The sequence below is a fragment of the Eublepharis macularius genome, chromosome 3, assembly GCF_028583425.1.
Source record: "Eublepharis macularius isolate TG4126 chromosome 3, MPM_Emac_v1.0, whole genome shotgun sequence".
NCBI classification, from domain to species: domain Eukaryota; kingdom Metazoa; phylum Chordata; class Lepidosauria; order Squamata; family Eublepharidae; genus Eublepharis; species Eublepharis macularius.
Window position 1 is genome coordinate 189367994 of NC_072792.1, and position 24099 is coordinate 189392092.

Below are 24099 nucleotides of genomic sequence, written 5' to 3' on the forward strand. Positions count from 1 at the left end.
CAGGGTGAAGGGATATCTGGCGAACTACTGGGCGGAGAGGGATGGGGCTGTTTTTCCCCCAAGGGTCCCAACTATGGGGCCCGCCTATGAAGGTTGAAGAACAGAACTGAAAAAAACTCTTAACACTTATACACTCTGATTTTTTCTATACTAAAGCAACAAAGGTTTGATCTAGAGGAACACAGGGTATCTCCGGCCCAGGGTGAAGGGATATCTGGCGAACTACTGGGCGGAGAGGGATGGGGCTGGCGGCTGCTCCCCCAGAATCATACACCGGCGGGGGTGTTTGGAGCGGCTTCCCTTTCCATTCCTTCAGTTGGGAAGCGTGGAAGTATTTGAGCCAAGTTCCTCCTGTCTTTCTCTGAATGGCTACCTGGTAGACTGCTGGGGAGATTCTTTTTGTAATCGGGACGGGGCCTTGCCATTTGGCTGCTAGCGAGTGGGCCTTCTGTGAGAACTTCCTATATAAAACGAGCTGTCCTTCCTCCCACTGTCTTGGGTTCCTGACCCATCCTAGCTTGCGGTCCATGTCTTTCTGTGCTACACCTAACTTCTGGGCCACTTGCATGAGGATGGCGTGTACTGACGAGATTAGGTCCTGAACCCATGCATCATTGATTACTACGGGCTGCATGTCGGAAGGGAGCTGCGTGTCTAGCCAGAAGGCTTCTGGGAGCTGCATTTTCCGTCCTGTCATGACCATATGGGGCGTAAGTCCGTGAACTGCGTTGGTGCCCCTGATGGCCATTAGAATGATGGGGAGTTTTTCATCCCAGTCTCTCCCGGAGGAGCGAACCATCTTCCGGAGAGCCTCCTTGAGGGTCTGATTGGTTCTTTCTATGGCGCCGGAGGCCTGAGGGTGGCCGGCTATGTGAAAGCGCTGTTGAATGCCTAGCGCCTTACAAAGCTCCTGGGTGACTTCTCCAATGAAGTGTGAGCCCAAATCTGAATCCATGACTCTTACAGTGCCCCATCGTGAAAATACATTATTAAACAGAAGTTTGGCTGTGGTGGCTGCGGTGTTGTGCTTACATGGGAACGCTTCGACCCATTTACTGAAGGGATCTATGACAGTGAGACAGTAGCGATTGCCGCGGGGTGTTGGGGGAAGGGGACCGATAAAGTCAATCTGTATGCGAGCCCAGGGCCCATCAATTCTCTGATGCTGGAGGGGAGCTCTGGGTCCGGTGGGGTCTGCATTGACCATAGTGCAGGACAGACAGTTGTCTACCCATTGTGCTACTTCGGTGCGCATGCCAGGCCACCAACCGACCTCTCTTACCCTCTCCAGAGTCAGATCCTTGCCTCGGTGTCCCTGCTTGTGGACAAACTGAATCAGGTCGGCCCTGACTTCCAGCGGTACCACCCAGTGGCGTTCGCCATCCGCACCTACTGCCCATACTACACCTTCTTCTTTTTCCTTAATGGCTAGTCTTCCTGTCTGGTCTCCTCCTACGGCTAGAAGGCTAGCTACTTCGGGGTTGGATGCTTGCAGCTGGGCCAGGTCCAGTGTGCATGCTGGCTCCCTAGCCTGATCACGGGCCTGTGCCCGGGTAGTAACAGGATGGAGGGGGAAGCCTGGGGCTGGTTCTGGCGAAAGGGCGCTCTCAGCGGCGGCGGCTTTAGCGGCCAGGTCTGCCTGGTCGTTCCAATATGCGGTCTCCGAGTTTGACTTTTGGTGCCCCTTAACGTGGGTCACTTGTGTGGGACCCGTGCGGGACTGGAAGAGCACGGCCGCGTGCTGCCATAGCTGGAGGTGGGCTACGGGTTTCCCGTCGCTAGCTCTCCATCCTTGGTTCTGCCACACCGGGAGCCAGACCGTGGCGGCTTTGGCCGTCCAATCCGAGTCTGTGTAAATGGCAAGGGGGCTCTCTGGGGGCTCAAATTCAAGCACCGCCAGAAGCGCTTGCACCTCAGCCGCTTGGCTGGAATGGGGGTGGGCTGGTCCCTTGAGGGTGAACGCATCGCTCACTCGCACTGCGCCATAGCCTGTCCGAGGGGAGCCACCGACATGAAAGGAGGAGCCGTCGCAGAACCAGCACGTGAAGCCGTTCAGCCGGGCTTCCTCTAGCGGGACCCCCCAAGTGACTGGCCAGACAACATGCGGTGGCGGATCTAGAGGGCACTCATTCTCGGTCCCGGTTACCAAAAGGCCATATGGGGCGGGTGGCTCGGTAGCTTCCTTCTTGAATTCTACGCCACAATTGACTAGGGCCAAGGTCCATTGCGCTATGCGGGCGTTCGATACCTGCCCGTCCTGGATCTTGCCCGAGAGTATGTACTTAAGGGGCGTGTGGGTCGTTTGCACGATGGTGCGGGAGCCTCCTATAATAAATTCCCAATGGGTCAGGCTCCAAACTAGGGCAAGGCAAGTCTTCTCACATGGGCTGAACTTGGTTTCTACCGGAGTTAGATTGCGAGAGGCATAAGCTACTACTCGTGCGGCTCCTGCCTGCTGCTGAGTGAGCGTGGCTCCTATGCTTTTGTCGGAAACGGCTAACTGAATGTAGAATGGCTGGGCAACGTCTGGGTGAGCTAATGCCGGAGCTGCGGCCAGGCTGTGTTTAAGTTCGGCTAGGGCTTTCTGCTGGTCAGGTCCCCATTCCTAAGGGGTGTTCTTCCTAAGGAGAGCATAGAGGGGGCGAGCCTTATCTGCAAAGGACTCGATGAAGTCCCGGGAGAAGTTAAAGGTCCCTAGGAGAGCTCTGAGAGAGGGGACGTCGGTGGGGGCAGGCAGCTTGGAAATGACCTCCATTCGCTGGGCGTCCGGGGTGCGACCCTCGGGTCCCAGGGTCAGACCCAGGTACTTGACACTGGTCTGAACCAATTGGGCCTTTTCCCTGCTGGCCTTGAATCCCGTCTCGCGGAGAAGCTCTAGGACTTCCCGGGTGACTTGGTGGGCTAATTCCTCCGTGGGGGCGTGGACCAGGATATCATCCACATAGCTCAGGACGTGGGGCCTCGAGGAAGGTTGGAGGCGCTCCCACATCTGGACCACGTGGGCGTGACATATACTGGGGCTGGAGTGAAATCCCTGGGGTGTCTGTTTGAATGCGTATTGCTGGCCGCGGAAAGTGAATGCGAATTTATACCAGCAAGACTCATGCAACTGGATGGAATGGAAAGCATTGGCCAGGTCTATGACCGAGTAGAACCGGGATCCAGCGGCAATGGCCGTCAAGATCTCGTTGTATTTAGCCACGAACGGGGCAACTGGAGGGGTGGTGGCGTTTAGGGCACGGAAGTCGACCGTCATTCTCCAGGTCACTCCATCTGCTTTCAGGACCGGCCACAACGGGGCGTTGCAGATGGACTGCATCGGGAGTATGACGTCCCACTTAAGGAGTCCTTCTATTGTCTTAGCTATCCCTGCCTCGGCTTCGGCGGGGTATTTGTACTGCTTCTGGGGAGGGGGATCTTTCCCTTCGATTAGGACGCAAGCGCCCTTAACTTTCCCGCACTCGGCCTTGTCGGTTACCCAAACCTCAAGGAAATCCTGAACCCAGGGGTCTTCTGCGATGGGGGCGAGAGGCAGGGGGGCCTTGAGGGCGGCGCACCGGTGGACGGCATTGACAAAGTCTGGGCCTCCTGGAATTCACCAAAGGAGCCCATTCGCTAAGTCAATCGTCAGTCCCTCAGCTCTGAAAAACAGCATGCCCAAAAGTCCATCGTCCTCTCCCTGGTTCGCGCATGCCGAAATCCGGGTGGCCATGTTCCCAACTGTGAGGGGGATGTCCTGCCAGACCGAGGATTCCTGCATGCCGCCTCCGAAACCGGCGAGCTGCATGGTAGTAGGGGTCCGGGTTCCCTTTGTGACTAAGGTGGGCCGGAGTATATTAAGTGATGCTCCGGTATCTATAAGGAGGGTGGCAGGCTTCTTCTTTTCCCCGGGAGTCCCGATCCCTGCCTTCACTGTCGGTCTCCCCCATGTGTCCGGCTTTAGCCTGGCGACTATGCCCACGGAGGGAGACTGGGACTCGGGGCAACCCTAGTCTGACCCTGCGGCCTGGCCAGTGGAGGTGGCGCTTCCCCGGAAGGGGTTATTGGAGCTCGAGTGCTCCCGAACGGCTGCTATCGGGGTGTCCGAGAAGGGGGGCTCAGGCGGCAAGGGGGGTGCCGTTGGGAGTGCCGGAGGCTGCTGCTGGTCTTCCCAGTCCATGATCGCCTTCATCAGAGTAGACGTGGGCTTTCCGTGGAATAGCTCCATGTCTGCTCCGAGCTTTTTGAGGCGCATCCAAAGTTCCCAACGGAGGGGGTCCTTGGACTGGGGCGCGCCGCCGTGGTCCAAGTAGCCCTCGTGGTTGCCCTGAGATACTCCCCATGCGTTAGACTGATCTGGAGGGGGACAGACCTGGTGGTTGTACGGGTGCGATGCCCGAGAGTGGGAGGGTGTCCAGGGCGCTTCTTGCGTCCGGGGCTCGTGGGGCCCCTGCTGGGAGGAAGAGCCGTAGCTCGGGGTGGGCGCGAAGGAGACTCCCGAACGGTAGTCCCTCGGGTCTCTTCCTCGGTTGAAACTGCTGCTCCTTCCCCGCAGGATCCCTCCCTGCGACTCCGGGTACAAGTTGCATCCTTGTGATCGGTACTGGGAGTGGGGGCCGTTATTGGCGTAGGTTACGGTATTTATTGGCTCGCTCTCCTTCCTACGTGGGGCTGGGGACTTCACATGGCGGATCGCTCCGGTTTCTCGCAACAGGCCAGCAATGCTTCTGATGTGAGCTTCCAGTTCTCCCCATGTGATGCTCCCGGGTTCTACTCCTGCTAGGGCTAGGCGGGTAGTGCTATTAAGTCCATCTATGACTGCCCTTCTGAACTCTAGCTCGTCAAAGTCGGGTATGTCACTGGTATCTAAATCCACTTCATCAGCTAGCTCCGCAAGGAGCTGCTTCCTGGCCAAGTATGCTTCTGGGTCCTCTCCGGGTTTTTGAGACTCTGCAATGTACAGGGCCTTTAAACTCTTGGTGGGCCAGAGGAATGCGCACAACTCTTTAATGGCCCCATACTGGCTGCGGGTGGCTAGCCTTTGGTTAGAAACATAAGTGTTGAGGGCTGAGACTATTTCGGGGCTGGCGGGCCAGCTCCTCTCTATGGGCCGTCTAGGGGATATGTTCCCTCGGGTCCTCAAGGCATTTTAAAAAAATTACACAAAGGATTTTACTGGGTTCTACAAAGCTTACTTTAGCGGGGGTGTTTAAGGGTCCTACTTTTTAGGTTCACAAGGGTATTTTAAGGGTCCTACACTTGGTTCTTCTCCACCGGGGGAGAAGTGAAGTTCCTATCCCCGCTTCAAGCCTGCCTACAGGCCACGGGACCGGGAAAAGTCCGGACTAGCAGCGGTACTGCCCGGTTTACTGGCTCAGAAGGTGCTCTCAAGCTTCTCTAAGCCCAAGAATCAAAACTGTCAATGCTTCCAAGCCTCTGCTCAGAAGCCAAAGCTCAGGGGTCTCCCAAGCCTGTACTCAGAAAACCAGAAATGCTCCCAAGCCTCTGCTCAGAAGCGAAAATGCTCTCAAGCTCTCTGCCCAAGAACTACACTGAAAAAGTCCCCAGGCCTCGTGCTCAGAGACAAACGGTTAAACTGTCTCCAAGCCTAGACCAAAAGACTAAAGCGCTCAAGGACTGCCTCTGCACGTCCCCAAGCAAAAGTGCCCAGGAGTAAAACCACAATACTCCCAAGCAGGAAGGCGCTCAAGAGTTCAAATAACTCCCAAGCAAAAGCGCTCAAGACTTCTACTAAGTCCCAAGCGAGGTGCACTCAAGAGTCCTACTAACTCTCAAGCACGGTGCGCCCAAGAGTGTACCTTAAAACTCTTAAGCACGGTGCGGCCGGCTGCCGCGGGGCTTCAGGAACCTGACTGTAGATTCCCAAAGCTAACTGAACGAATGGACTAACGATCCCTTCACGTTTCCTCCGGAGCGGGGATTGAAGCCTAAGTGCTGGCAGGAACGGGGTTTGGACGGGCTTAGGAGAGACGGGGGAGGGCTTAAGATAACTCTTTTTTTTTTTTTAAGTAGACCCAGTGCCAATTCTTTTCCATGTATCTACCCCATTTCTTCCTTCATGGGTACTTAAAGTGGTTTCTGTAGAATAAAAAAGTACTTACTTTACTTACTTACTTACGTCTGTCCAGGGCTCATTTCAAGGGGGAACATGCTGGAACACAGTTCCAGCAGTTCCCCAAAGAGGTCACATGTCAGGTGGCCCCACCCACCTCTCGGCCATTTTGGGCCTGTTTCGGGCTGGATTGGGGCCCAAATGGCCCAGATCAGGCCTCTGACGGGTGGTGGATCACTCTCCTGCTCAGCAGCAGCCCAATCCTGACCATTTTGGGCCACTTTTCAGCCATTTTCAGCCCCTTTTGCCATTTTGGGCCTAATTTTGGCCCTGAATGGCCAGGATTGGGTCCAAAAGAGCCAGGATAGGTGAGGTCGGGGCGTGTGGCATATGCAAATCAGTTGTGTTAATGACACGCTTCCAATGATGTCAAGGGGTGTGGCATATGCTAATGGGTGATGCTAATGAGTTCCTCCAGCTCTTTTTCTATGAAGTGACCCCTGCTTATGTCTTTTATAGGTTGCCTTTCTCACTGAGACTCCAGGCAGATTACATTTCCATAAACCATGCCATAGGGTGAATAAACATAAGTTTACAAAAACAGAGCATTAGCAGGAATCCAACACAGAGTAGAAGAAATTCTGAAACAGAACATAAGCAATTCTAGGGCTGAAATTACAAAACGTAGAAGTACCCAGTAGGATCATACTTGAAGCACAGGTAGCACCTAGGAGCATACACTTAAAGCAACTGATAGGATTTGAGGCAACACGGTGGTGAAGTCTATGGTCCCTAACTCGTTAGTGAAGCATTTGACAGACACACAAAACAGATACCGTTGACCTCTTATCGCTGGGGCTAATCCAAGATCTAGGGGGCTCACTGCAGGCCAGAGGCCCCGGACTGAGAGCCAAACTACAAGTGACGCCTGACACAGGTTGGACACTTGTCAGCTTCCCTCAAGTGTTGATGGGAAATGTAGGCATCCTGGTCTTGTAGCTGTAATGGAGAGCCAAGCTGTAAAACCAGGGCGCCTACATTTCCCATCAAAACTTGAGGGAAGCTGACAAGTGTCCAACCTGTGTAAGGCGTCACTTGTAGTCTGGCTCTGAGAGCGCTTGGCTCTCGCCCTTCCGCCTGCACCAAGCCCTTGTGCCTAAGGGGAAACCCTGCGCCAGAGGAGAAAGAGAAACCCAGCCCGGAGCTCGTTCAGCCAGCAAAGAGATGCTCCTGTCCTTCCTTTCCCACTCATTTGTCCTCACAACAGTCCTAGAAGGAAGGTCCATCTGGGAGGAAGTGGCTTGCCAGAGGCCACTAAATGGAGATTGTGATCGAAGGAGGATTTAAATCTGGATCTCTCCATCCAGGCCTGTCGTTCTGTCCGCGTAACTCTCTTCCATCCCCTTGCTTCTGGTGCACAAGGGGGATGAGAGTCTCTTGGCCTGTTGATCTGAGCCCAGCGGGGGTCCTAACAAACATTCTCACCTCTTCCCCAGCTGCTTCTGGCTCAGGACAGAGAAGAGGGGGGCAGCCCAGTCATCCGCTTCCTCAACCCCCCAGAGACTTTGGAGCAGCAGGGCTACCTCCTCCGTGTCTTCTATCGATGCAAGGGGAAGCAGGTGGCGCACGTCCAGGTCTTGGCTTCTTCCGCTGCGAGGCTGCACGTACCTGTGTTCAAGAGGCGGTGGGCACGCAGTCTCAGAGCCAGGGCCCAAACGAAGGAGGTCAAGCTGGACTTGCCGGACCGGCTGCTCTACAGACAGACAGGACGACATTATCAAGCATGCCATTGCCATCCGGGACCTGGAGCTGAGAGCCTGGATCAGCGACGACCGGAGGGCAAGGGGAGGAGTGTCACAGCCGAGCGTGCCGTACGAGGAAGGGGCTGCCAGAACCTCTCGCCCTCTGCAGCGTGCGTCCCTGCTCAGGAGGCCCTTCAAAGCTCACCCTCGGTGCCTCCACTGGGACCAGCAGATCCTCTGGGACGTGTGGCGAGTAAGGGGCCTGAAGTGCAGAGCCCCGCTAGGTGAGAGGGCTGGGGCTTGGAAGGGGCTAGGGCTTAACAACAATGACAACATCCGGCAACTTAACACTCGCTCAGAGAGTTTTACAAAATGTGTTATTATTATCCCCACGACAATCAGCCTGTGCGTTGAGTGGCGCTGAGACAGCCAGTTTGGTGTCGTGGTTAAGAGAGTGGGACACTAATCTGGAGAACAGGGTTTGATTTCCCGCTCCTCCGCTTGAAGCCAGCTGGGTGGCCTTGGGTCAGTCACAGCTCTCTCAGAGCTCTCTCAGCCTCACCCCCTCACAGGATGTTTGTTGTTGTGGGGATAATAATGACACACTTTGTAAACCGCTCTGAGTGGGTGTTAAGTCATCTTGAAGGGTGGTATATAAATCACATTTTATGATTTATGAGATGAGATGTGTTAATGACACGCTTCCAATGATGTCAAGGGGTGTGGCATATGCTAATGGGTGATGCTAATGAGTTCCTCCAGCTCTTTTTCTATGAAGTGACCCCTGCTTATGTCTTTTATAGGTTGCCTTTCTCACTGAGACTCCAGGCAGATTACATTTCCATAAACCATGCCATAGGGTGAATAAACATAAGTTTACAAAAACAGAGCATTAGCAGGAATCCAACACAGAGTAGAAGAAATTCTGAAACAGAACATAAGCAATTCTAGGGCTGAAATTACAAAACGTAGAAGTACCCAGTAGGATCATACTTGAAGCACAGGTAGAACCTAGGAGCATACACTTAAAGCAACTGATAGGATTTGAGGCAACACGGTGGTGAAGTCTATGGTCCCTAACTCGTTAGTGAAGCATTTGACAGACACACAAAACAGATACCGTTGACCTCTTATCGCTGGGGCTAATCCAAGATCTAGGGGGCAGGCTCACTGCAGGCCAGAGGCCCCGGACTGAGAGCCAAACTACAAGTGACGCCTGACACAGGTTGGACACTTGTCAGCTTCCCTCAAGTGTTGATGGGAAATGTAGGCATCCTGGTCTTGTAGCTGTAATGGAGAGCCAAGCTGTAAAACCAGGGCGCCTACATTTCCCATCAAAACTTGAGGGAAGCTGACAAGTGTCCAACCTGTGTAAGGCGTCACTTGTAGTCTGGCTCTGAGAGCGCTTGGCTCTCGCCCTTCCGCCTGCACCAAGCCCTTGTGCCTAAGGGGAAACCCTGCGCCAGAGGAGAAAGAGAAACCCAGCCCGGAGCTCGTTCAGCCAGCAAAGAGATGCTCCTGTCCTTCCTTTCCCACTCATTTGTCCTCACAACAGTCCTAGAAGGAAGGTCCACCTGGGAGGAAGTGGCTTGCCAGAGGCCACTAAATGGAGTTTGTGATTGAAGGAGGATTTGAATCTGGATCGCTCCATCCAGGCCTGACGTTCTGTCCGCATAGCTCTCTTCCATCCCCTTGCTTCTGGTGCACAAGGGGGATGAGAGTCTCTTGGCCTGTTGATCTGAGCCCAGCGGGGTCCTAACAAACATTCTCACCTCTTCCCCAGCTGCTTCTGGCTCAGGACAGAGAAGAGGGGGGCAGCCCAGTCATCCGCTTCCTCAACCCCCCAGAGACTTTGGCGCAGCAGGGCTACCTCCTCCGTGTCTTCTATCGATGCAAGGGGAAGCAGGTGGCGCACGTCCAGGTCTTGGCTTCTTCCGCTGCGAGGCTGCACGTACCTGTGTTCAAGAGGCGGTGGGCACGCAGTCTCAGAGCCAGGGCCCAAACGAAGGAGGTCAAGCTGGACTTGCCGGACCGGCTGCTCTACAGACAGACAGGACGACATTATCAAGCATGCCATTGCCATCCGGGACCTGGAGCTGAGAGCCTGAATCAGCGACGACCGGAGGGCAAGGGGAGGAGTGTCACAGCCGAGCGTGCCGTACGAGGAAGGGGCTGCCAGAACCTCTCGCCCTCTGCAGCGTGCGTCCCTGCTCAGGAGGCCCTTCAAAGCTCACCCTCGGTGCCTCCACTGGGACCAGCAGATCCTCTGGGACGTGTGGCGAGTAAGGGGCCTGAAGTGCAGAGCCCCGCTAGGTGAGAGGGCTGGGGCTTGGAAGGGGCTAGGGCTTAACAACAATGACAACATCCGGCAACTTAACACTCGCTCAGAGAGTTTTACAAAATGTGTTATTATTATCCCCACGACAATCACCCTGTGAGTTGAGTGGCGCTGAGACAGCCAGTTTGGTGTCGTGGTTAAGAGAGTGGGACTCTAATCTGGAGAACAGGTTTTGATTTCCCGCTCCTCCGCTTGAAGCCAGCTTGGTGGCCTTGGGTCAGTCACAGCTCTCTCAGAGCTCTCTCAGCCTCACCCCCTCACAGGATGTTTGTTGTTGTGGGGATAATAATGACACACTTTGTAAACCGCTCTGAGTGGGTGTTAAGTCATCTTGAAGGGTGGTATATAAATCACATTTTATGACTTATGAGATGAGATGTGTTAATGACACGCTTCCAATGATGTCAAGGGGTGTGGCATATGCTAATGGGTGATGCTAATGAGTTCCTCCAGCTCTTTTTCTATGAAGTGACCCCTGCTTATGTCTTTTATAGGTTGCCTTTCTCACTGAGACTCCAGGCAGATTACATTTCCATAAACCATGCCATAGGGTGAATAAACATAAGTTTACAAAGACCGAGCATTAGCAGGAATCCAACACAGAGTAGAAGAAATTCTGAAACAGAACATAAGCAATTCTAGGGCTGACAATAGACACCGTAGAAGTACCCAGTAGGATCATACTTGAAGCACAGGTAGCATCTAGGAGCATACACTTAAAGCAACTGATAGGCTTTGAGGCAACACGGTGGTGAAGTCTATGGTCCCTAACTCGTTAGTGAAGCATTTGACAGACACACAAAACAGATACCGTTGACCTCTTATCGCTGGGGCTAATCCAAGATCTAGGGGGCAGGCTCACTGCAGGCCAGAGGCCCCGGACTGAGAGCCAAACTACAAGTGACGCCTGACACAGGTTGGACACTTGTCAGCTTCCCTCAAGTGTTGAGGGGAAATGTAGGCATCCTGGACTTGCAGCTGTAATGGAGAGCCAAGCTGTAAAACCAGGGCGCCTACATTTCCCATCAAAACTTGAGGGAAGCTGACAAGTGTCCAACCTGTGTAAGGCGTCACTTGTAGTCTGGCTCTGAGAGCGCTTGGCTCTCGCCCTTCCGCCTGCACCAAGCCCTTGTGCCTAAGGGGAAACCCTGCGCCAGAGGAGAAAGAGAAACCCAGCCCGGAGCTCGTTCAGCCAGCAAAGAGATGCTCCTGTCCTTCCTTTCCCACTCATTTGTCCTCACAACAGTCCTAGAAGGAAGGTCCATCTGGGAGGAAGTGGCTTGCCAGAGGCCACTAAATGGAGATTGTGATCGAAGGAGGATTTAAATCTGGATCTCTCCATCCAGGCCTGCCGTTCTGTCCGCGTAACTCTCTTCCATCCCCGTGCTTCTGGTGCACAAGGGGGATGAGAGTCTCTTGGCCTGTTGATCTGAGCCCAGCGGGGGTCCTAACAAGCATTCTCACCTCTTCCCCAGCTCCTTCTGGCTCAGGACAGAGAAGAGGGGGGCAGCCCAGTCATCCGCTTCCTCAATCCCCCAGAGACTTTGGAGCAGCAGGGCTACCTCCTCCGCGTCCTCTATCGATGCAAGGGGAAGCAGGTGGTGAACGTCCAGGTCTTGGCTTCTTCCGCTGCGAGGCTGCACGTACCTGGGTTCAAGAGGCGGTGGGCACGCAGTCTCAGAGCCAGGGCCCAAACGAAGGAGGTCAAGCTGGACTTGCCGGACCGGCTGCTCTACAGACAGACAGGACGACATTATCAAGCATGCCATTGCCATCCGGGACCTGGAGCTGAGAGCCTGGATCAGCGACGACCGGAGGGCAAGGGGAGGAGTGTCACAGCCGAGCGTGCCGTACGAGGAAGGGGCTGCCAGAACCTCTCGCCCTCTGCAGCGTGCGTCCCTGCTCAGGAGGCCCTTCAAAGCTCACCCTCGGTGCCTCCACTGGGACCAGCAGATCCTCTGGGACGTGTGGCGAGTAAGGGGCCTGAAGTGCAGAGCCCCGCTAGGTGAGAGGGCTGCGGCTTGGAAGGGGCTAGGGCTTAACAACAATGACAACATCCGGCAACTTAACACTCGCTCAGAGAGTTTTACAAAATGTGTTATTATTATCCCCACGACAATCACCCTGTGAGTTGAGTGGCGCTGAGACAGCCAGTTTGGTGTCGTGGTTAAGAGAGTGGGACTCTAATCTGGAGAACAGGGTTTGATTTCCCGCTCCTCCGCTTGAAGCCAGCTGGGTGGCCTTGGGTCAGTCACAGCTCTCTCAGAGCTCTCTCAGCCTCACCCCCTCACAGGATGTTTGTTGTTGTGGGGATAATAATGACACACTTTGTAAACCGCTCTGAGTGGGTGTTAAGTCATCTTGAAGGGTGGTATATAAATCACATTTTATGATTTATGAGATGAGATGTGTTAATGACACGCTTCCAATGATGTCAAGGGGTGTGGCATATGCTAATGGGTGATGCTAATGAGTTCCTCCAGCTCTTTTTCTATGAAGTGACCCCTGCTTATGTCTTTTATAGGTTGCCTTTCTCACTGAGACTCCAGGCAGATTACATTTCCATAAACCATGCCATAGGGTGAATAAACATAAGTTTACAAAGACCGAGCATTAGCAGGAATCCAACACAGAGTAGAAGAAATTCTGAAACAGAACATAAGCAATTCTAGGGCTGACAATAGACAACACAGAAGTACCCAGTAGGATCATACTTGAAGCACAGGTAGCATCTAGGAGCATACACTTAAAGCAACTGATAGGATTTGAGGCAACACGGTGGTGAAGTCTATGGTCCCTAACTCGTTAGTGAAGCATTTGACAGACACACAAAACAGATACCGTTGACCTCTTATCGCTGGGGCTAATCCAAGATCTAGGGGGCAGGCTCACTGCAGGCCAGAGGCCCCGGACTGAGAGCCAAACTACAAGTGACGCCTGACACAGGTTGGACACTTGTCAGCTTCCCTCAAGTGTTGAGGGGAAATGTAGGCATCCTGGACTTGCAGCTGTAATGGAGAGCCAAGCTGTAAAACCAGGGCGCCTACATTTCCCATCAAAACTTGAGGGAAGCTGACAAGTGTCCAACCTGTGTAAGGCGTCACTTGTAGTCTGGCTCTGAGAGCGCTTGGCTCTCGCCCTTCCGCCTGCACCAAGCCCTTGTGCCTAAGGGGAAACCCTGCGCCAGAGGAGAAAGAGAAACCCAGCCCGGAGCTCGTTCAGCCAGCAAAGAGATGCTCCTGTCCTTCCTTTCCCACTCATTTGTCCTCACAACAGTCCTAGAAGGAAGGTCCATCTGGGAGGAAGTGGCTTGCCAGAGGCCACTAAATGGAGATTGTGATCGAAGGAGGATTTAAATCTGGATCTCTCCATCCAGGCCTGCCGTTCTGTCCGCGTAACTCTCTTCCATCCCCGTGCTTCTGGTGCACAAGGGGGATGAGAGTCTCTTGGCCTGTTGATCTGAGCCCAGCGGGGGTCCTAACAAGCATTCTCACCTCTTCCCCAGCTCCTTCTGGCTCAGGACAGAGAAGAGGGGGGCAGCCCAGTCATCCGCTTCCTCAATCCCCCAGAGACTTTGGAGCAGCAGGGCTACCTCCTCCGCGTCCTCTATCGATGCAAGGGGAAGCAGGTGGTGAACGTCCAGGTCTTGGCTTCTTCCGCTGCGAGGCTGCACGTACCTGGGTTCAAGAGGCGGTGGGCACGCAGTCTCAGAGCCAGGGCCCAAACGAAGGAGGTCAAGCTGGACTTGCCGGACCGGCTGCTCTACAGACAGACAGGACGACATTATCAAGCATGCCATTGCCATCCGGGACCTGGAGCTGAGAGCCTGGATCAGCGACGACCGGAGGGCAAGGGGAGGAGTGTCACAGCCGAGCGTGCCGTACGAGGAAGGGGCTGCCAGAACCTCTCGCCCTCTGCAGCGTGCGTCCCTGCTCAGGAGGCCCTTCAAAGCTCACCCTCGGTGCCTCCACTGGGACCAGCAGATCCTCTGGGACGTGTGGCGAGTAAGGGGCCTGAAGTGCAGAGCCCCGCTAGGTGAGAGGGCTGGGGCTTGGAAGGGGCTAGGGCTTAACAACAATGACAACATCCGGCAACTTAACACTCGCTCAGAGAGTTTTACAAAATGTGTTATTATTATCCCCACGACAATCAGCCTGTGCGTTGAGTGGCGCTGAGACAGCCAGTTTGGTGTCGTGGTTAAGAGAGTGGGACTCTAGTCTGGAGAACAGGGTTTGATTTCCCGCTCCTCCGCTTGAAGCCAGCTGGGTGGCCTTGGGTCAGTCACAGCTCTCTCAGAGCTCTCTCAGCCTCACCCCCTCACAGGATGTTTGTTGTTGTGGGGATAATAATGACACACTTTGTAAACCGCTCTGAGTGGGTGTTAAGTCATCTTGAAGGGTGGTATATAAATCACATTTTATGATTTATGAGATGAGATGTGTTAATGACACGCTTCCAATGATGTCAAGGGGTGTGGCATATGCTAATGGGTGATGCTAATGAGTTCCTCCAGCTCTTTTTCTATGAAGTGACCCCTGCTTATGTCTTTTATAGGTTGCCTTTCTCACTGAGACTCCAGGCAGATTACATTTCCATAAACCATGCCATAGGGTGAATAAACATAAGTTTACAAAGACCGAGCATTAGCAGGAATCCAACACAGAGTAGAAGAAATTCTGAAACAGAACATAAGCAATTCTAGGGCTGACAATAGACACCGTAGAAGTACCCAGTAGGATCATACTTGAAGCACAGGTAGCACCTAGGAGCATACACTTAAAGCAACTGATAGGATTTGAGGCAACACGGTGGTGAAGTCTATGGTCCCTAACTCGTTAGTGAAGCATTTGACAGACACACAAAACAGATACCGTTGACCTCTTATCGCTGGGGTTAATCCAAGATCTAGGGGGCAGGCTCACTGCAGGCCAGAGGCCCCGGATTTAAATCTGGATCTCTCCATCCAGGCCTGCCGTTCTGTCCGCGTAACTCTCTTCCATCCCCGTGCTTCTGGTGCACAAGGGGGATGAGAGTCTCTTGGCCTGTTGATCTGAGCCCAGCGGGGGTCCTAACAAGCATTCTCACCTCTTCCCCAGCTGCTTCTGGCTCAGGACAGAGAAGAGGGGGGCAGCCCAGTCATCCGCTTCCTCAACCCCCCAGAGACTTTGGAGCAGCAGGGCTACCTCCTCCGTGTCTTCTATCGATGCAAGGGGAAGCAGGTGGCGCACGTCCAGGTCTTGGCTTCTTCCGCTGCGAGGCTGCACGTACCTGTGTTCAAGAGGCGGTGGGCACGCAGTCTCAGAGCCAGGGCCCAAACGAAGGAGGTCAAGCTGGACTTGCCGGACCGGCTGCTCTACAGACGGACAGGACGACATTATCAAGCATGCCATTGCCATCCGGGACCTGGAGCTGAGAGCCTGGATCAGCGACGACCGGAGGGCAAGGGGAGGAGTGTCACAGCCGAGCGTGCCGTACGAGGAAGGGGCTGCCAGAACCTCTCGCCCTCTGCAGCGTGCGTCCCTGCTCAGGAGGCCCTTCAAAGCTCACCCTCGGTGCCTCCACTGGGACCAGCAGATCCTCTGGGACGTGTGGCGAGTAAGGGGCCTGAAGTGCAGAGCCCCGCTAGGTGAGAGGGCTGGGGCTTGGAAGGGGCTAGGGCTTAACAACAATGACAACATCCGGCAACTTAACACTCGCTCAGAGAGTTTTACAAAATGTGTTATTATTATCCCCACGACAATCAGCCTGTGCGTTGAGTGGCGCTGAGACAGCCAGTTTGGTGTCGTGGTTAAGAGAGTGGGACTCTAGTCTGGAGAACAGGGTTTGATTTCCCGCTCCTCCGCTTGAAGCCAGCTGGGTGGCCTTGGGTCAGTCACAGCTCTCTCAGAGCTCTCTCAGCCTCACCCCCTCACAGGATGTTTGTTGTTGTGGGGATAATAATGACACACTTTGTAAACTGCTCTGAGTGGGTGTTAAGTCATCTTGAAGGGTGGTATATAAATCACATTTTATGATTTATGAGATGAGATGTGTTAATGACACGCTTCCAATGATGTCAAGGGGTGTGGCATATGCTAATGGGTGATGCTAATGAGTTCCTCCAGCTCTTTTTCTATGAAGTGACCCCTGCTTATGTCTTTTATAGGTTGCCTTTCTCACTGAGACTCCAGGCAGATTACATTTCCATAAACCATGCCATAGGGTGAATAAACATAAGTTTACAAAGACCGAGCATTAGCAGGAATCCAACACAGAGTAGAAGAAATTCTGAAACAGAACATAAGCAATTCTAGGGCTGACAATAGACACCGTAGAAGTACCCAGTAGGATCATACTTGAAGCACAGGTAGCACCTAGGAGCATACACTTAAAGCAACTGATAGGATTTGAGGCAACACGGTGGTGAAGTCTATGGTCCCTAACTCGTTAGTGAAGCATTTGACAGACACACAAAACAGATACCGTTGACCTCTTATCGCTGGGGCTAATCCAAGATCTAGGGGGCAGGCTCACTGCAGGCCAGAGGCCCCGGACTGAGAGCCAAACTACAAGTGACGCCTGACACAGGTTGGACACTTGTTAGCTTCCCTCAAGTTTTGAGGGGAAATGTAGGCATCCTGGACTTGCAGCTGTAATGGAGAGCCAAGCTGTAAAACCAGGGCGCCTACATTTCCCATCAAAACTTGAGGGAAGCTGACAAGTGTCCAACCTGTGTAAGGCGTCACTTGTAGTCTGGCTCTGAGAGCGCTTGGCTCTCGCCCTTCCGCCTGCACCAAGCCCTTGTGCCTAAGGGGAAACCCTGCGCCAGAGGAGAAAGAGAAACCCAGCCCGGAGCTCGTTCAGCCAGCAAAGAGATGCTCCTGTCCTTCCTTTCCCACTCATTTGTCCTCACAACAGTCCTAGAAGGAAGGTCCATCTGGGAGGAAGTGGCTTGCCAGAGGCCACTAAATGGAGATTGTGATCGAAGGAGGATTTAAATCTGGATCTCTCCATCCAGGCCTGCCGTTCTGTCCGCGTAACTCTCTTCCATCCCCGTGCTTCTGGTGCACAAGGGGGATGAGAGTCTCTTGGCCTGTTGATCTGAGCCCAGCGGGGGTCCTAACAAGCATTCTCACCTCTTCCCCAGCTGCTTCTGGCTCAGGACAGAGAAGAGGGGGGCAGCCCAGTCATCCGCTTCCTCAACCCCCCAGAGACTTTGGAGCAGCAGGGCTACCTCCTCCGTGTCTTCTATCGATGCAAGGGGAAGCAGGTGGCGCACGTCCAGGTCTTGGCTTCTTCCGCTGCGAGGCTGCACGTACCTGTGTTCAAGAGGCGGTGGGCACGCAGTCTCAGAGCCAGGGCCCAAACGAAGGAGGTCAAGCTGGACTTGCCGGACCGGCTGCTCTACAGACGGACAGGACGACATTATCAAGCATGCCATTGCCATCCGGGACCTGGAGCTGAGAGCCTGGATCAGCGACGACCGGAGGGCAAGGGGAGGAGTGTCACAGCCGAGCGTGCCGTACGAGGAAGGGGCTGCCAGAACCTCTCGCCCTCTGCAGCGTGCGTCCCTGCTCAGGAGGCCCTTCAAAGCTCACCCTCGGTGCCTCCACTGGGACCAGCAGATCCTCTGGGACGTGTGGCGAGTAAGGGGCCTGAAGTGCAGAGCCCCGCTAGGTGAGAGGGCTGGGGCTTGGAAGGGGCTAGGGCTTAACAACAATGACAACATCCGGCAACTTAACACTCGCTCAGAGAGTTTTACAAAATGTGTTATTATTATCCCCACGACAATCACCCTGTGCGTTGAGTGGCGCTGAGACAGCCAGTTTGGTGTCGTGGTTAAGAGAGTGGGACTCTAATCTGGAGAACAGGGTTTGATTTCCCGCTCCTCCGCTTGAAGCCAGCTGGGTGGCCTTGGGTCAGTCACAGCTCTCTCAGAGCTCTCTCAGCCTCACCCCCTCACAGGATGTTTGTTGTTGTGGGGATAATAATGACACACTTTGTAAACCGCTCTGAGTGGGTGTTAAGTCATCTTGAAGGGTGGTATATAAATCACATTTTATGATTTATGAGATGAGATGTGTTAATGACACGCTTCCAATGATGTCAAGGGGTGTGGCATATGCTAATGGGTGATGCTAATGAGTTCCTCCAGCTCTTTTTCTATGAAGTGACCCCTGCTTATGTCTTTTATAGGTTGCCTTTCTCACTGAGACTCCAGGCAGATTACATTTCCATAAACCATGCCATAGGGTGAATAAACATAAGTTTACAAAGACCGAGCATTAGCAGGAATCCAACACAGAGTAGAAGAAATTCTGAAACAGAACATAAGCAATTCTAGGGCTGACAATAGACACCGTAGAAGTACCCAGTAGGATCATACTTGAAGCACAGGTAGCACCTAGGAGCATACACTTAAAGCAACTGATAGGATTTGAGGCAACACGGTGGTGAAGTCTATGGTCCCTAACTCGTTAGTGAAGCATTTGACAGACACACAAAACAGATACCGTTGACCTCTTATCGCTGGGGCTAATCCAAGATCTAGGGGGCAGGCTCACTGCAGGCCAGAGGCCCCGGACTGAGAGCCAAACTACAAGTGACGCCTGACACAGGTTGGACACTTGTCAGCTTCCCTCAAGTGTTGATGGGAAATGTAGGCATCCTGGTCTTGTAGCTGTAATGGAGAGCCAAGCTGTAAAACCAGGGCGCCTACATTTCCCATCAAAACTTGAGGGAAGCTGACAAGTGTCCAACCTGTGTAAGGCGTCACTTGTAGTCTGGCTCTGAGAGCGCTTGGCTCTCGCCCTTCCGCCTGCACCAAGCCCTTGTGCCTAAGGGGAAACCCTGCGCCAGAGGAGAAAGAGAAACCCAGCCCGGAGCTCGTTCAGCCAGCAAAGAGATGCTCCTGTCCTTCCTTTCCCACTCATTTGTCCTCACAACAGTCCTAGAAGGAAGGTCCATCTGGGAGGAAGTGGCTTGCCAGAGGCCACTAAATGGAGATTGTGATCGAAGGAGGATTTAAATCTGGATCTCTCCATCCAGGCCTGCCGTTCTGTCCGCGTAACTCTCTTCCATCCCCGTGCTTCTGGTGCACAAGGGGGATGAGAGTCTCTTGGCCTGTTGATCTGAGCCCAGCGGGGGTCCTAACAAGCATTCTCACCTCTTCCCCAGCTGCTTCTGGCTCAGGACAGAGAAGAGGGGGGCAGCCCAGTCATCCGCTTCCTCAACCCCCCAGAGACTTTGGAGCAGCAGGGCTACCTCCTCCGTGTCTTCTATCGATGCAAGGGGAAGCAGGTGGCGCACGTCCAGGTCTTGGCTTCTTCCGCTGCGAGGCTGCACGTACCTGTGTTCAAGAGGCGGTGGGCACGCAGTCTCAGAGCCAGGGCCCAAACGAAGGAGGTCAAGCTGGACTTGCCGGACTGGCTGCTCTACAGACAGACAGGACGACATTATCAAGCATGCCATTGCCATCCGGGACCTGGAGCTGAGAGCCTGGATCAGCGATGACCGGAGGGCAAGGGGAGGAGTGTCACAGCCGAGCCTGTCGTACGAGGAAGGGGCTGCCAGAACCTCTCGCCCTCTGCAGCGTGCGTCCCTGCTCAGGAGGCCCTTCAAAGCTCACCCTCGGTGCCTCCACTGGGACCAGCAGATCCTCTGGGACGTGTGGCGAGTAAGGGGCCTGAAGTGCAGAGCCCCGCTAGGTGAGAGGGCTGGGGCTTGGAAGGGGCTAGGGCTTAACAACAATGACAACATCCGGCAACTTAACACTCGCTCAGAGAGTTTTACAAAATGTGTTATTATTATCCCCACGACAATCACCCTGTGAGTTGAGTGGCGCTGAGACAGCCAGTTTGGTGTCGTGGTTAAGAGAGTGGGACTCTAATCTGGAGAACAGGGTTTGATTTCCCGCTCCTCCGCTTGAAGCCAGCTGGGTGGCCTTGGGTCAGTCACAGCTCTCTCAGAGCTCTCTCAGCCTCACCCCCTCACAGGATGTTTGTTGTTGTGGGGATAATAATGACACACTTTGTAAACCGCTCTGAGTGGGTGTTAAGTCATCTTGAAGGGTGGTATATAAATCACATTTTATGATTTATGAGATGAGATGTGTTAATGACACGCTTCCAATGATGTCAAGGGGTGTGGCATATGCTAATGGGTGATGCTAATGAGTTCCTCCAGCTCTTTTTCTATGAAGTGACCCCTGCTTATGTCTTTTATAGGTTGCCTTTCTCACTGAGACTCCAGGCAGATTACATTTCCATAAACCATGCCATAGGGTGAATAAACATAAGTTTACAAAGACCGAGCATTAGCAGGAATCCAACACAGAGTAGAAGAAATTCTGAAACAGAACATAAGCAATTCTAGGGCTGACAATAGACAACATAGAAGTACCCAGTAGGATCATACTTGAAGCACAGGTAGCACCTAGGAGCATACACTTAAAGCAACTGATAGGATTTGAGGCAACACGGTGGTGAAGTCTATGGTCCCTAACTCGTTAGTGAAGCATTTGACAGACACACAAAACAGATACCGTTGACCTCTTATCGCTGGGGCTAATCCAAGATCTAGGGGGCAGGCTCACTGCAGGCCAGAGGCCCCGGACTGAGAGCCAAACTACAAGTGACGCCTGACACAGGTTGGACACTTGTCAGCTTCCCTCAAGTTTTGAGGGGAAATGTAGGCATCCTGGTCTTGCAGCTGTAATGGAGAGCCAAGCTGTAAAACCAGGGCGCCTACATTTCCCATCAAAACTTGAGGGAAGCTGACAAGTGTCCAACCTGTGTAAGGCGTCACTTGTAGTCTGGCTCTGAGAGCGCTTGGCTCTCGCCCTTCCGCCTGCACCAAGCCCTTGTGCCTAAGGGGAAACCCTGCGCCAGAGGAGAAAGAGAAACCCAGCCCGGAGCTCCTTCAGCCAGCAAAGAGATGCTCCTGTCCTTCCTTTCCCACTCATTTGTCCTCACAACAGTCCTAGAAGGAAGGTCCATCTGGGAGGAAGTGGCTTGCCAGAGGCCACTAAATGGAGATTGTGATCGAAGGAGGATTTAAATCTGGATCTCTCCATCCAGGCCTGCCGTTCTGTCCGCGTAACTCTCTTCCATCCCCGTGCTTCTGGTGCACAAGGGGGATGAGAGTCTCTTGGCCTGTTGATCTGAGCCCAGCGGGGGTCCTAACAAGCATTCTCACCTCTTCCCCAGCTCCTTCTGGCTCAGGACAGAGAAGAGGGGGGCAGCCCAGTCATCCGCTTCCTCAACCCCCCAGAGACTTTGGAGCAGCAGGGCTACCTCCTCCGTGTCTTCTATCGATGCAAGGGGAAGCAGGTGGCGCACGTCCAGGTCTTGGCTTCTTCCGCTGCGAGGCTGCACGTACCTGTGTTCAAGAGGCGGTGGGCACGCAGTCTCAGAGCCAGGGCCCAACCGAAGGAGGTCAAGCTGGACTTGCCGGACCGGCTGCTCTACAGACAGACAGGACGACATTATCAAGCATGCCATTGCCATCCGGGACCTGGAGCTGAGAGCCTGGATCAGCGACGACCGGAGGGCAAGGGGAGGAGTGTCACAGCCGAGCGTGCCGTACGAGGAAGGGGCTGCCAGAACCTCTCGCCCTCTGCAGCGTGCGTCCCTGCTCAGGAGGCCCTTCAAAGCTCACCCTCGGTGCCTCCACTGGGACCAGCAGATCCTCTGGGACGTGTGGCGAGTAAGGGGCCTGAAGTGCAGAGCCCCGCTAGGTGAGAGGGCTGGGGCTTGGAAGGGGCTAGGGCTTAACAACAATGACAACATCCGGCAACTTAACACTCGCTCAGAGAGTTTTACAAAATGTGTTATTATTATCCCCACGACAATCAGCCTGTGAGTTGAGTGGCGCTGAGACAGCCAGTTTGGTGTCGTGGTTAAGAGAGTGGGACTCTAATCTGGAGAACAGGGTTTGATTTCCCGCTCCTCCGCTTGAAGGCAGCTGGGTGGCCTTGGGTCAGTCACAGCTCTCTCAGAGCTCTCTCAGCCTCACCCCCTCACAGGATGTTTGTTGTTGTGGGGATAATAATGACACACTTTGTAAACCGCTCTGAGTGGGTGTTAAGTCATCTTGAAGGGTGGTATATAAATCACATTTTATGACTTATGAGATGAGATGTGTTAATGACACGCTTCCAATGATGTCAAGGGGTGTGGCATATGCTAATGGGTGATGCTAATGAGTTCCTCCAGCTCTTTTTCTATGAAATGACCCCTGCTTATGTCTTTTATAGGTTGCCTTTCTCACTGAGACTCCAGGCAGATTACATTTCCATAAACCATGCCATAGGGTGAATAAACATAAGTTTACAAAGACCGAGCATTAGCAGGAATCCAACACAGAGTAGAAGAAATTCTGAAACAGAACATAAGCAATTCTAGGGCTGACATTACAAAACGTAGAAGTACCCAGTAGGATCATACTTGAAGCACAGGTAGCACCTAGGAGCATACACTTAAAGCAACTGATAGGATTTGAGGCAACACGGTGGTGAAGTCTATGGTCCCTAACTCGTTAGTGAAGCATTTGACAGACACACAAAACAGATACCGTTGACCTCTTATCGCTGGGGCTAATCCAAGATCTAGGGGGCAGGCTCACTGCAGGCCAGAGGCCCCGGACTGAGAGCCAAACTACAAGTGACGCCTGACACAGGTTGGACACTTGTCAGCTTCCCTCAAGTTTTGAGGGGAAATGTAGGCATCCTGGACTTGCAGCTGTAATGGAGAGCCAAGCTGTAAAACCAGGGCGCCTACATTTCCCATCAAAACTTGAGGGAAGCTGACAAGTGTCCAACCTGTGTAAGGCGTCACTTGTAGTCTGGCTCTGAGAGCGCTTGGCTCTCGCCCTTCCGCCTGCACCAAGCCCTTGTGCCTAAGGGGAAACCCTGCGCCAGAGGAGAAAGAGAAACCCAGCCCGGAGCTCCTACAGCCAGCAAAGAGATGCTCCTGTCCTTCCTTTCCCACTCATTTGTCCTCACAACAGTCCTAGAAGGAAGGTCCATCTGGGAGGAAGTGGCTTGCCAGAGGCCACTAAATGGAGATTGTGATCGAAGGAGGATTTAAATCTGGATCTCTCCATCCAGGCCTGCCGTTCTGTCCGCGTAACTCTCTTCCATCCCCTTGCTTCTGGTGCACAAGGGGGATGAGAGTCTCTTGGCCTGTTGATCTGAGCCCAGCGGGGGTCCTAACAAACATTCTCACCTCTTCCCCAGCTGCTTCTGGCTCAGGACAGAGAAGAGGGGGGCAGCCCAGTCATCCGCTTCCTCAACCCCCCAGAGACTTTGGAGCAGCAGGGCTACCTCCTCCGTGTCTTCTATCGATGCAAGGGGAAGCAGGTGGCGCACGTCCAGGTCTTGGCTTCTTCCGCTGCGAGGCTGCACGTACCTGTGTTCAAGAGGCGGTGGGCACGCAGTCTCAGAGCCAGGGCCCAAACGAAGGAGGTCAAGCTGGACTTGCCGGACCGGCTGCTCTACAGACAGACAGGACGACATTATCAAGCATGCCATTGCCATCCGGGACCTGGAGCTGAGAGCCTGGATCAGCGACGACCGGAGGGCAAGGGGAGGAGTGTCACAGCCGAGCGTGCCGTACGAGGAAGGGGCTGCCAGAACCTCTCGCCCTCTGCAGCGTGCGTCCCTGCTCAGGAGGCCCTTCAAAGCTCACCCTCGGTGCCTCCACTGGGACCAGCAGATCCTCTGGGACGTGTGGCGAGTAAGGGGCCTGAAGTGCAGAGCCCCGCTAGGTGAGAGGGCTGGGGCTTGGAAGGGGCTAGGGCTTAACAACAATGACAACATCCGGCAACTTAACACTCGCTCAGAGAGTTTTACAAAATGTGTTATTATTATCCCCACGACAATCAGCCTGTGAGTTGAGTGGCGCTGAGACAGCCAGTTTGGTGTCGTGGTTAAGAGAGTGGGACACTAATCTGGAGAACAGGGTTTGATTTCCCGCTCCTCCGCTTGA